Below are 12820 nucleotides of genomic sequence, written 5' to 3' on the forward strand. Positions count from 1 at the left end.
TGGTGATTCCATATCAACCGTTTGTCTAGGTACAGTCCAAGGTAGCGTACTTTGTCCACAGTTGGTGCAGGAGTTTGGTTCAAGATGATGGGAGGTAGGATTTTCCGTCTGAGAGTAAATACTATAAACTTTGACTTCTTAACGTTGGTTTTGATTCTCCATTTGAAAAGCCAGTCCTGTAAGTGGTTGATGTGTGTTTGTAGAGTTCGTGTAGCGATAAGAGGATTGGAATGAGGAGATAAGATTGCAGTATCGTCAGCAAAGGTAGAAAGAATGGTATTTGGATGTTGAGGCAGTTATTAAAAACAAATTATAAAAGCAATTTTTTCTTATCGAAAAACATAAAAACGGAAACTTCAAGCAAACACTTGGGTGTCTGAAAAGCCACTGAATTTAGTTTCATCTAAAACGCAGTAGTAGATAAGCTAAGCAATAAATGTTACCATTATCTGCTGAAGATACTTCTTTTTTTTTAAGGACTCGTTTGTTTTAGGAAATAAAAGGTAAAATCTAAAAATAAGTGGATGAATCAAATAAAATGGCTATTTTTGCAAATCCTTAATTAAAATTAAATCCAAGTCTAGACGTAGATTTAACAAAGTGAATCGCCGGAAATCACGCTAAATCCGCTGCTGACTTGATAACAACTTTATATAATATAATCTATCATTGCATTAACACGAATAGTCTCCTTGGAACGAATAGCAATTACATTTCAAATTATGTATTTACTTTTTTGTGTTGTTTTAATACTTTTATGTCTAAGGTATTTAATTCCATGTGTTTGTTGCCTTTATTTTCTGCAATTAAATGCAATTGTTTACAACAAAGTAGTTGTGTGAATCAAAGAGAAGGTCGTGGGAGTAGTTGCCTTCAGTTTTTTCTCTCACTGAAACTTGTAAAAATTATTTGGGACTTCTGGGTATTAATAATTTACACATATAAGTAACCTATTTCCAAGCGTTATTCAAAGCGGAAAAACCACGATGGTAAAAACTCTGTAAAATTTTTCTTTTCATTAAAATATGTGGTAAAATAATAACAAAGTTCAATCATTAGTAACTAGTGAACTGTTCATCTGTTTTAACCCCAAGGCTCGTTTAGCGTGACAGTGAAAGTTGTCTATCTAACGTCACTTCACCTGACAAGACTTCTACAAAACGGGACTTGGAATACTATAAAAACAAAATTAATGACAATCATTTTTCAACGATCTATATAGTTTAAAAAAAAAGAAGAAGAAAAACAAAGGAGCGTGATCTTTGGCTTGATCACGCACTCTGTAATAACTTTTACCACGCGGGACAGAACCCGCAGAAGGTTATATTGGTAACAGGCGTGCCAAGTGAACCAGTAATAGTTACCTGTAAAAGGTATTTTATATGGGGTAATATATCTGTTTTCATAGCAAGGTTTGTGTGGTAGCACTGACTTTATTTCCTTTATTTTTTTGTCCCTACTTCTTCTACTACTAACCGTACACATAGTACACTCCTCGCCAAGTACCACTTATATACCAGTCGCCTTACAAAGTAAAGAAAACGCACTTTATCTACCATGTTTGAGTAAAATATTATATTTACACGGCGTTTGGTTCATCAATGTTTATCCCCATCATTTTCCAATAATTTCCTTGTCATTTTGATCGATACCAACAATTTCACACTGAATATTTTTAATTTACAGAACATTCATTGTAATATATTATAAAATAACCAAAATACATTCATAATATTTCACTTTCCTGGTATTTTACCACTATAATTTATATTTAAAGGTTTTAATAAGTTTACACTGTATTTCCAAAGGAAATATTTGGAGCTAATATCCAGGAAAAGCTGATAAACTATTCTTCGAAGAACTTTCTATATTGAGGGAAGGGATTAGCTATGCGGTTAGCATACTGGACTCCCACGCAGAGGTGCCGGGTTCGAATCCATCTGCTGACCCTTAGATTTTCTCTTCCTAAGAGCTTCTTACAGCTCACTGTCCGGTGATGGATAGTGTTGTCTGTAACGAGAGAACACTGTCCGTAGGCCGGCAGTGCACTGAAAAAAGCTCCGGGCGCCAATAACCTTAGATGTTGACGCGCCTTAAATCATTAAACAAAAAAAATTGTCTACATTTTTGGGAAGAGTTACAACTTTTTTAAATTAATATTGTAATTGTAGCAATGTAACTCATTATTCCCTGTGATTGGGGCTAGCTAGATTAACCACGTTTTTTGCAGAGATTTCAACGTCCCTGCGGTCATCTAGACCAAATAACATTATTGAAATCCTCGACACAACACAGAATATAAATTAGGCCTGTAGAAATAATGAATTTGTGTAACTATTTAGAAGTAAATAAGTGATACCCTTTGTTGTCAGTTCTGAAGTAGATCTCGGAGCCACTGGCGCTACAGCCGACATGAAAGATTGTCAGGATCGGTAGGAGAGGCAAAGGACTATACGAAAGGATGAGAAAGATAAGAAAGTGTACTGCGATATTTCTGGAACTGTTCTTTGGCTAGCTGTTTTACTAAAGCAATGGTAGAGATTAGATTAGATTAGACAAGGGCGGCCTCAAGGCCTACGCCACTGCGACCCCTTTGGATCTATTGTGGCTCCCCTATTCTAGAGCTCGTTCTCCAGACCCGTCCGTTTAATCAGACTCTTAATTCTGGAGAGCGATTCTTGGGTAAAGCTCATAGGCCTTGGTTTTTCCTCCCCGAGAAGTAACAACCTTAGCCATACGAGCCCCTATGGTAGAGATTTGTTTTTGTAGTGTCATGTTTGTAACACAAAACGTACATATATGCCCCCTGTATAGTCTACATGTTTCTCTGCTTGGTGGAACCCCCGAATTGTCATCGGCGAAAATTTTTATTCCGCACATTCCTTAACTATTTTTTTTCCATGTCTTTGGGCATAGATTGCGAAAATACTCCTTGTTTTTGCTTTAAAATTATATTTATTACTAATTTAGCCATTTATTAAACTATACACTAAAGCATACAATTAACAATCAATAAGGCAGCATAAATCAATTAGCTCAAATTACCTTCTTTACAGCTGTGGCCTTAAAAAATCAGGTTATAGTTAATATGTTACTTTTTCATTATAATGAAATATATTATCAGATTATAAAGGCTGTGGCCTTAAAAAAGGTAATCAGTTACATACCTAGTAAATTAAAGTAAGATATTTTTCTGTAATCTTTATCAGGTTACAGTTAATATATTACTTTATCATTTATGTATCTTAAATCCATATTAGTTTAGAAAAGCAGTCGACAAAACAAAAAATAAGTAGTAAATAACTGACTATTTTTTTAAAATTCAAGTAGTAAATAACTTTGTGAGACTCATTAAATTTACTGAGAAGTAAGTTTTACCCTTAATACAATACACGTTTTTCCTTTAGTTTATATTTATTTATTTCTCTACTTTGAAACAAACTTACTTACTTTCCAGCACTCTCTCGATCTTTCTTTTAGAGAGAGAAACAGAAATCGTGTTAGAAATAGAAAAAGTTTTACTTGTATCCAGAAAAATTTTCTATCTAAGTTCCCTTTTACGATTCCCTAGAGATTTTGAGAGTTTCTGTCTTGTGTGCCCTTTATTATGTGTTTGGTTGAACATTTTAAAAAGTTTAAATCGTGTTATAATAAATATGATTAAATTGAGTTTGCGTCCTCAGCATCAGTGACATTGGGCTACCCAATGTAATTCTAGCTGCCTGCCTGAGTTGGAGATTCTGATTTTGCATAGGTGAGCTCATAGACAATCGTGGCTAGTTTAAAGTTGGAAAGCAGCTAGAGCAATAGTTATGTAAGTTCCTGATTATAGGAACACAACTTTGTCTATATCTCTTTTTTATGTCAGTTGCAGTCCTAAGTGAAAGCCACAAGTGATAACTTATGGTATTCTGCATTAAGCTTTTGCAGAGTTCATGTTGAAGGTACTAGGTACGAGAGTAACAAACTTGCTTTAGCCAGTGAATCTGCCTTTATTGGAGTTGCCTACATACCCTAGGAACCATTTGATCAATTGGTCAAAGCCGTTGTTCGCATAGCTTGGTAGATTTTACTGCAACAATAGCCACCCTAAGTCTCTCTCTACTTCATTTAAAAATACTGTAAAGTTGATGAACTGCTAGTTCATTTAAACAAAATGTTATTTCTGTTTTTGTGACAAAACTTCTTCTGTATAAACAAAGTTTACGAACAATAGGAATTCAGCCTGTTCCAAAATCTTCAATTGTTATCATCAATTGCCATAGTTTGGATGCTTATCATTCAAACTTCAATCAAAGAAAATAAACACATGCCTGTAGTATTTTGAATTCTTATTTTTTGCGTTAAAATTTAGCAAAAACTCTAAAATTTTAACAGGAATTTGCTGCACCATGTTAATACTTTCAACAAAACTACTACTTCACGTGGTAATGTGGAATGAAAGTTTAATTTTATTAATAAGTTTTTATAAATTTTGTAATTCTTTGTGGTCCTTATTTTAATAATTTAGTTTCAAGGAATTAGCAGCAAAATCTTCTTCAGTTTTCACGATGAAATACCTACTAAAATGTGTATCTCCATTTTTATTATTTACGGAGTTGTCGTTCAGTTCCTGCCTCAGATTTTGTTGAATAACATTCCTGATTTTTGGTTGGAGGGTTATCAGGAAGATTTCATCCACATGGAGGTTCATAGGAGGTTAAACGCTCCTTGCTTTGGACCTTACAGTAGTCCTTGGAACTTCTGCGTCAATGGAGAAGTTCACATTCTTAGGTGAATTCTAACAGGCTACAGCGTCATTGGTCGGCAGAATACGGACTCCAGTAGTGTCTGGACTTTTTCCCGTGGGATTATTACAGTACCAGTGCAGGTCTCACTTTAATGCTTATTGTACAGAATAAGTTAACGCATAGTGAGTCATATCAAAATGCACGAGACTTCAAAAATGTATTTTATACGTTTTTCTGTGCTACAATCAGCCAAAAAGTCATCCAGTGGTAACACTCCAAAACATTCGACTATTAGTCACTCTCTTCACTTGAGATTGAGAAGATCACGAGGCCACACTCTGTCTCTTAAGGCGTCTTGTCCGGGTTATCAGGAAGAGTTCTTGAAGAAAGATTTTTGAGCTAGAGGATTTATATGAGATTGCAGGTTGAAGTGGAGTTTTCTGAATTTCAATTAAGTTCCAAAAAAAAAAAATTTTTTATAGTTTACAGCTTTAAAAAGGAGTATCTTAAAGTTATTTTGATGAGATAAATCTATTCTTAGTCAAACAACGAACTGTCCATTTGCTTAGACATTCTCAGACGAGTGACATTGCTGTCGAACGCCTGTGGGCTTCCCTTATTAACAATACCTGTTAGCTATGTGACTCTAGTCATTGTGGGTAGATGGTTCAGTTGTGTCAGCTAGATTTGTTGTGGACATACTCTCCACTTTAGTCCTTAACAACGGCCAGCTACTTCCATTTCTCCTAGATATTTGTATCTACAACTTGCAAACCTCTTCAGTCGCCCTGCTGTACTATTCTGGGCCCTTTACACAATTCTCTCTTGTTTTTCTCTTTAGCAGATCACATACAAGAAACATACAATTACACGCGTGTGTGTTTTTTTCTCTTTTTAGATTCTTAGTTAAACCATTGTGCAGACCAAAGTGTACCTAAAGAGAGTCCTTGGTCAGGTTAAAAGAAGTCTGATTAAATATATAAGGTAGAAGTACACAAAAGGAAAATAAAGGAAAAGGCGAATGGAAAACTTCTAACAATAGAAATTTAGACCCTGATACAGGATCTGCATGCCAACTAGCTTTACATCAACATTCTAGAGTCGCTCTCCTTGCATGTGTGCTAATATGAACGGAATTTCTAGATTATCTCCCCAAGATTACATTGTTACAGCTTAATTTAATTATTATTAATTAGATGAAAATATAGCCATTCTTTAAACAAAAATTATGTATAAAATTTCGTTTTTAGATTGTTGGACTTACTTTGTTACGGTTACAAAGAGTATAAGTTGGTAAAACTGGAAAAAGTCATTACTTTTTATCAATTACAGTTTACTAAAATGTAATTGTTGAAGTCTTTAAAAAGGACTTTTCGAGGTAAAGTGTAGATCGATCTTTTAATTAGTTTGGAAATGTTGGTAAAATTATGTTGTCAATTATTTATATTACGTTGTTTGAACACGGGACCCGGAAAAATAAAGTAAAATAATATCGCGTATCGTTAGGTTCGTTAGGTTAATCATCTAAAAAAAGAACTTTTAGCTGTGGATCTTAAGTCTTACTAACGCACATCAACCACTTACAGGACTGGCTTAACAAATGGTGAATCAAAACTGACGTTACGAAATCAAAATTTATATTATTTACTCTTAGACGGAAAATCCTAACTCCCATCATCTTGATCCAAACTCCTGCACCAACTGTGGGCCAACTGCGCTACCTTGGACTGTACCTAGAAGCAAACGGTTGGACATGGAATCCCCCATACTAGACTGAAAAGACAAGAAACTAACCAACGCTACAAAACTTCTCGCCAGACTACTTGACAAACGATCGAAACTTAACCTACATAACAAAATACTCTTATATAACTACTGTTACTGCGACCTATTTGGTCATACGGGCATCGAAGTATGGGGATCGACTAAGCTTTCCAACTCTCTACGCATCCAGACTTTACAGTCAAAAATACTTCGAAAACTACTTAACGCTCCCGTTCTATGTATCTAACCTCACTATCCATAATCACCTCAAAATCTCTTTTGTTAAAGATCTTGCTTAACCTCGTTTCTCTCAAATTTCATTCCATTCTACAGCAGCTCATCCTAACCCTCTAATAGAACACCTATCTTCTTCCACATTACCAGGTAATCTTCCAAGGAGATTGAAGAGAAGATAGCCCCGCGATCTACTCTCATCATAAGAGCCTTCTCCTATCCATATTCACGATTTAGTTATCATATATCGCATTTGCTTGTTGCAACAGTTCTTGGCGTTGCGAATTTCAATAAAAGATTTAAAAAAAAGTCTAACCAAAAGACAAACCATAGATTTAGTTTCATTTTGTCCCATTTTTATTTTATTTGTTAGCAATTTACAATTTAGTATAAAATAAGTAATTCTGATGAAGATGTAAATAAAGAGATGGAGGAGAGAAATCACGATTGAGGTTCATTTCGAACTGAAGTGTCCAGGAGCTGATAGATCTTATCTGATGAACCTTTCTTGTTTAAATGCTTGCTGTTCGATTCCGCATTTTCCAAAAATCCACTGATAGATTACATCAGTGAGTGGAGATAGTTTACTTTCACCTGCAATACATTATCTATCCAACAATTAGTCCAACAATAAGGTTGATTTCCATCCTTCTTTAAATGGAATATTGTATAGTTCTTGCTTAGCTGTTTACGGGTACAGTACATCATTCAACGTGCATGTTGTAAAGTTATAGTTAATCATCCATAATCTTAGCCTAATTCTGTGACTTTAAATGGTTGATTCGGCAATTAACTGCGTATATTAGTACACGTCTATATATTTACTAGCCCGCCTTTGTGTTAAGCTAGGACCTTCGACTTTCACACGCATCAGATATAACCACTTTACAAGCACGATGCTACACCGTACATACGATACATAGAATTTTAATGTTTTTCGCTCACTTTACTATGGCCTTAAATAGCTGCCACTTCGAACATAAAGGTTATATGACTAAAAGGGCGTATTATTCAAAGGCATAACTTTCCCTTTAGGCTGTAAAACAGAAAATCTAAGAACCCATTAGATGGATCTCCGCGTTGGAATCCATTACACTAACCATTGGATCTAATCTTTTCTCCCTTGCTTAAACATCTTATGGTCTCTGTGATCCATTATTTTCTAATGGCCTATTTTGTACAATAATTGTCATTAAACATAAAAATTTAGTAAAATTTCTTTGTTTACAATGGATAGTAACGCTAATAATAGTAATGCATCACGTTTGTAAACATTTAAAAGTTCCCTTAGCAACGAGTTTTGCAGTAAGAGTAATATAATAATAAATAAACTTCATTGTATAAACTAAAACTTTATAGATACATTTAGTGAAACAAAACTGCCAAACTTCTGTTGCATTGATTCTGCAAGAAATAGGTCAAACGTGAAAGCGGTTTGATTTATAAAAACAAAATAAACTGCATGCGAACAAACTTGTATATCTTTGAATATGCAACATACTCGTACATCTATTTACGTGTTTTACCATTTTTATGAATATTTTAGTTTGTAAAGTCCATTTTTTTCTACCATCTGTTTTAATTTTTAATTTTTTGAATATTCAAGTTTATTCATTAAATGAGCCTAAAGCCAAAAACTCACAGCGGCCTAAAATATTTTCGGCGAATGAAGCCTCTTTACCAGCTGTTCCTTTAGAAAAAGGACCCGCCCCTTGTTTCAATAATTTAAATAATAGATTGTTAAGGCTGTGATATACCTACAGGGACAGTAAGATCCCTGGCGGTTACTCCAGCATCCCTTAAGGAATCATAAATTTAAAACACGTCCGACTAAATTACATGTTACTAATTTTATTACATTTCTTTTCACAGATCTGTTGGGATATAAGTGATATAAGTGCAGTTTTACACCTGCAAGTTCAAAGTTGTGAGTAATTAGTAAATTAATACACTATTTAATAAATTTTATAAGACAGTTAAAACAAAAAAATAATTTTTCAACTAAATGATTAATTGGGATTAGTAATCATACTTAAATTAAGTTGAGAAAAATAGAAAGTTAAATGTGGCTACACTGCTGGTAAATAAAAAAAGATTGTCACAGCTGTTCGTGTGTCCTTGGGAACAGCTGTTATAATAGAACTCTTTTTTTTTCTATAGATTTATATAAGAGAGTACAATATTTCTCTTCAAATATTTCGCAAGTGTACCGCTATTGTCGTCTGGAACGATTACTATCTGAAACGTTGCCTTTATAACACACAATTCAGAGCTTTTTTCGTTTCTTTCGTTATCATTGATTACATAACCTTCTCTTTTTTTGTAATTTAATAGGTGGACAACGTCTAGGGGTCCTTTGCAATTCGATATATTCACGAAATAATATATATATGCACCCTTTTCATTATAATATTGCATTAAAATCCATTGTACCTTGAAGTGATTATCGAGTGTAAAAACCTATCTTTTGTTATTATTGTTCAACAGCTCTTTTAGCTGCAAAAGAAAGTCTTTTAAGATTCTGCATAGGGCTTCCATATTTGGTGCGCTCAAGTAAGGATTATGGTAAAAATAGTTATTGCATACTCCTTTCCTAAAGCATTGATCGTGCATAGACAATTTAGTGTCCAATCATAAACAAGCGTATACCACTTACGAGGGTCGTTTGAAAAGTCCGTGCAAAGTCAGAGAAATAGCACTACTGACGTGTATCGAGGTTATGTTTAGTTAGTAGCATCTCTTGGAAGAACACACACCAAGTTTCAGCCAGATCGGTCTATTTCTTTGTGTTTGGCATTCGTTTGAATCGAGGAAGTCGAGTGATTTTCTTACGCTTGACCAAAAACGAAATCGTGTGAAGTGTTGCAAGGACGGTTTGCAGCTGTTCCAGAAGAATCCGCATGACTTTAAGCGTCGTTTCGTCACTGTGGATGAAACATGGATACATCACTACACTCCTGAGACCAAAGAACAATCTAAACAATGGGTTACCAAGGGGGAATCTGCGCCAAAAAAGGCTAAGACCGTTCCTTCGGCCGGAAAGATTATGGCGACTGTCTTTTGGGATTCGCAAGGAATAATCCTCATCGACTATCTGGAAAAGGGTAAAACTAATACAGGTGCATATTATTCATCGTTATTGGACCGTTTGAAAACCGAGCTGCAAGAAAAACGCCCACGATTGGCCCACAAAAAAGTCCTTTTCCATCACGACAACGCACCAGCTCACACCTCAGCAGTTGTGGTCGCAAAATTAATGGAAATAGGGTTCCAACTCGTTTCACATCCCCCCTATTCTCCAGACTTGGCTCTCTCGGACTACTATTTGTTCCCCAATATGAAGAAATGGCTGGCGGGAAAAAGATTTTATTCAAACGAGGAGGTGATTGCAGAAACGAATGGCTATTTTTCAGACTTGGACAAATCCTATTATTCGGAATGGATCAACAAACTAGAGCAGCGTTGGACGAAGTGTATAAGCCTAAAAGGAGACTATGTTGAAAAATAAAAAAGGTTTACCCCAAAAAATTAAGTAGTTTTTATTTTTGCACGGACTTTTCAAACGACCCTCGTATTTGTATTGATATTCATCAATGTGATTGGTGTTGCAGTGTAATGTACTGAAATCTCCTCCAGAATTAATTTTGCCCAAATATACTATTTATAAAACCATTAAATAAAACTATTTTACCCAATTTTAGATAATTGAATCCATAACTCAAAACCAGTTCCATTTTATTGGTGTGCTTTGTTGGTGACTTATTTAAAGTGTCTTCAACAAGCATACAAAAGCGGAACATGCAACCAAAACATTTCGTTACCGTGGAGATTGTATCATAATGAGATATTGATGTAATTCGTGGTAATCATCTATTTACTTCCTCTTACGTCTAGTTAAGGAAGTATGGCAATCATGGCAAACGTTCATAATTTGTTCTATCCACGGAATTCGTGTTTTAAGGTTTACCGAGAAAAAGAAGGTGTACTATCAGGATAATGTTTGAGGTATTAGGAACTAAAGGATATTTTATGATATTGTAGACTATTAGGAGGATGATCCTTGCAGGACCTCTTTTACAATAATAATTATGGGCTTTAGGAGAAATCTATGAGCCAACTTCACAATTAATATTTTTTTATAATTAATTAATATTTTATAATTTTCTCTGTTTGAGGTTCGTGAAATTATCCAATAAAATACTAATAATTTGTGTAATAATTTTCTCTTTAATATTTAAGATTAGATAGTTCAGTCTTGCCTTGTTTCTCATATTGCTTTCAGCAGCATTTGCAATTATCATCGATACAAAGCGGTAGATTAATCTATTCAAAATAACAGAAAAAAAGGAATGTTATTTGTGTTATTATTGTTGAAAATTTCACTCAAAAACCAGCTACCAATCAGATTGCAATATTTTAATGATTTCAACCAATTAGAAGCGGCAATACAGTACTGTCATGGCGACAGTAGTGGTATAACAATAATCAGCAATAACATTCATATATTGTTCTGCATTTGAACAAGTGTTCAGGTCATTTTGAGAGACATTTTTAAAACTACCTACGCACCGTTTAACATATACGAAATCAGCTGACCAGAAGTAGTATTAAGAAGGCATAGGGGTGTATAAAAGTTTATGCGTTGAATTACGTAATCTACCACCAGATGGCTGACGCTGCATCTAAATTGCAAAAGATTATGTATTGCAAGATCCATTATCTTACCTAAAATTATTAGTTACCGGTTTGAACTTTATATGGAAGTTGATTTTATTTTTTTGTAAGAACTGGTCGATTAAGTAATTTAGGGGGATATGCTCGTAGGAGGGAATATTAGCATTATGTAGATTTCACAGGAAGTGCACAATTTGAGGTAAATTGTGGAAATGCACTGAATAGGTATAAGTTGACTTTTAAGTATTCGCCCATGTTTGTTTTATGTCTGGAAGATATTACACTATAACTCAAAATCTCAGGTTGAGCTATGGAATGGTTGGGGTTCCATGTTAGTCGTTTGTCAAGATGTAATCCGAGATATCCGTACTGAGTACTGAGTAATGAGTTAAAGTAAAGTAAAGTAATTGCCTATTTTTTCAGGCGGGGCTTAACCTCCAACTACCAATTAGGTGTCATAGACGGAGGCGACTAGCAAAACATACTTTACTGTAAATTTCTTTTATTAACTATTAAATAAAATCTAAGGCCTAAGACCGGGAATCGAACCCAGTACCACAATACATGTTAGCTTTACTGGTCTCGCCTCTAACCGCTCGGTGGTTAGTAATGAGTATAGAAGTGTTGTGGAAGTGGAGAAATAGGAAGAGATTTCTTGTTCAGAGTAAATACTATCGTTTTAGATTTGATTTTACACTTCTGCAGCCAAAGCTCAAGAATATTCAGATGCAATTGAAGGGTACAGCTTGCAAAACTTGCAATCACTTCGTCGGCGAATATGAAGGTAATTAGTGTTCAATAAGTTGCTAAATCGGCAATGTAGAGAATATAACGGGAACAAGAATGCTTCCTTGAGGAACTCCAGCGAGTTGGAAGGATAAGAGAAGAAAAAGAAGTACCTCTTTGCCTTAGAAGAAACGATCAAATAGATAAGATTTAAGCATGATATAAAAAGAAAGAAGACAATATGCGTTTGAGTTTATAAAGCAGTCTTGGGTGCTAAACCTAGACGAATGCTGGGGTATTGTCTAGGACAGGGATGGCGAACCTTTTGTGAGACGTGGGTCAAATTTTGTTCATTTTTTGTTTAGTACTAGCTCTTGGGTCACTAATGCCCATTTGCACAAGAGTTAAGTTTAAAAATTTTAAACTGAATATTTTCAAAACTAAATATCTTTAAAATTCAGTTGGCTTAACGGGTAAAACGGGACGAAACAAGTGCTATGGAAGTCTCTTTTTACAAACATAACTGAACTAAACCTTAAAAAGTGTGTTTTATGTGAAGAAAAATCTAAATATGGTTATTTGCTTTGGGTGTCGATTTTTTTAACAAACAAAATATGAGTAAAATTATATATTTTATTTGAAATTTTGTAAACACTTTTACTTTATTTCAAATACTACAAAAGCATTTGTCG

The 12820-nt window shown here is 34.6% G+C and overlaps 1 protein-coding gene across 1 annotated transcript in view; it reads left to right on the forward strand.

Annotated features, from left to right (window-relative positions):
* Window positions 1-12820, forward strand: part of msi (RNA-binding protein musashi) — a 631163-nt gene that overhangs the window by 381637 nt on the left and 236706 nt on the right. The window contains exon 2 of the mRNA XM_074140661.1: window positions 8601-8655. The gene's annotated coding sequence lies outside the window, so the exon portion shown is untranslated. The remainder of the gene's footprint in view (window positions 1-8600; window positions 8656-12820) is intronic.

The sequence above is a fragment of the Rhodnius prolixus genome, unplaced genomic scaffold, assembly GCF_049639745.1.
Source record: "Rhodnius prolixus isolate KJV_2025 unplaced genomic scaffold, Rpr scaffold_6, whole genome shotgun sequence".
Taxonomy (NCBI): domain Eukaryota; kingdom Metazoa; phylum Arthropoda; class Insecta; order Hemiptera; family Reduviidae; genus Rhodnius; species Rhodnius prolixus.